Here is a 2,065-nt window from a genome sequence, read left to right on the forward strand (position 1 = left end):
CCTCCCCCCGCCAGTATCCACGGCAACCGCGCCAGGGGGTTTCCTAAGCATCTTGCGAGGGGCTTTGACGTCAGGAGGGCCATGGCAACCGCTACAGGATGACGTGCATCGGTCTCCGTGGCAACTGTCTCCCTGAGGCTGCTGCTGTCGTATCTGAGTTCGCCGTCGTGTCAGCTGACACAGCTCTGTGTGGGTTACACTGATTTATTTATTTATTTTTATTATTTTCAAGCATTTATACTTTGTAACAAGGAGTCCTGTTTCTTTCAGTACACCACCCACACAGCAGTAGATCATCAGGTATACTGTTCATCTACTTTTACTATATATTTTATCCGCAATATATATAAAAAATGTCAAGATGAAGGCTATATGTCTTCAATATCTTCTTCATTCATTCATTGATGGCTTAACCTCTATCACCAGTCAATAAACTGTCTCAAAGGATCAACATATGGCCCATCAAACCCAAGGAAGGTGAAACTGAAAAATGAAACCAATGCACAAGTTCCACAAAATACAGTTCTGTTAATAGCCACACGCATTCAAATCAGGTTATTTTTCTCATAGTTAGCAGATAATACAGCATTGTTTTTAATCATTTCTGATCAGATACCCAAATCTTTATAAGCCATATCAGTTTTTTTTTTCAGACATATTGGGTCGACATTTAAATTTGAAAAATAAGTGAGATTCCATGATTAAAAGCAAACCTTAATTCCACTATCGGTAAAAATAAAATTGATAGAGCAAACAGTAACAGTTATTCTATTTTACAAAATAATCCCAAAAAATTGAATAGCTGATTTCAAAGGAATAATTCAGTTTTTGGAAGAATTCTGTTAACAACCATGGAAAGGATCTCAAGATTAACTGGACCAATATACACTTTAACTGTATCAAACAAAACTATTAAAAAAAACAAAAAAAACAAATTCACTATAATTTACTTGGAATAATAAACAACATTGCATTTGAAAAAGCAACAAAATTGGTAGAAATGAGAGGTGATTAATTTTTTGAAGTAATGGTAATAAAGTAAAGTAACATCAGCGACAGTTTAGTATTCCAGTTTATCTTTTTCAAAAAGCTTATTTTAACCCCTTAAAGTTGCCATTCAAGTTATCTGATAAATGCTTTATAAGCACAGTTTGGCTCCACATAATACTTCAATCTGCATATATAAACAATATATTATATAGAAAATATAGTGATTATTGCAGATTGAAGTATGTCAAGATGTCAAGATCACTATATATTCTATATAATATATTGTTTATATAGAATATATAGCAATTATTGCAGATTGAAGTATTATATGGAGCGTATTGTTTTTATATTCTGTTATTATCGTTTACTGCTTGTATTATTTGATGAACATGTTTGTTAACAATTATAACAACAATTGTAACTTTGCTCTTCTCCGTGAACTGCTAACAGACCAACATCAGCACATGTAAGACTATCCCAGTGAGCATACATATTGAGCACTATGCCCCCATCTGACAACTGATGCTTTATGCAGGTTGACAGGCAATTTTTAGCTTCCCACGAATGACCAACAGACTACCAAGCTGAACTACAGTTTCTCTATTAATACCCACACAGTCCCATGTTAAGATGCCCAAAGCAGCCATTAAAGAAGACATAAATATGTTTACCAGCTGGTACAAGCATCTGCTTACAGAAAAAACAAATAGAATATGAATCAAAAAATGATTCACATTATATACTACATACATTTTACCTTAGTCCTTAATTTTGGATAGTAATCATTTCACTTTTGTAAAAAAGTGTTTAAGAACTGCATTTCCAGTATAAATGGTGAAACGATCTTTGATCAGCTTAACAAAATACATGTTTTTTTGTTTTTTGTTTTTAATGGAAAAAATATTTATTGACAGCAGACTGGTTCCCTAGTGCTTGAGACCAATAAACTATTAGTCAGCAGTAAACTGATGTTTCATAGAGTGTGAATCATCAATATGTGACATCATCACTGACAACTACAGCTTGGATGTGCATAACTGTAATATCTGCATGTAACAGATCTGGTGCTTTGCAG

This window comes from Rhamphochromis longiceps, linkage group LG5 (genome assembly GCF_057381845.1).
Source record: "Rhamphochromis longiceps isolate RC_006_pf linkage group LG5, R_longiceps_female_GT1.1, whole genome shotgun sequence".
NCBI classification, from domain to species: Eukaryota; Metazoa; Chordata; class Actinopteri; order Cichliformes; family Cichlidae; genus Rhamphochromis; species Rhamphochromis longiceps.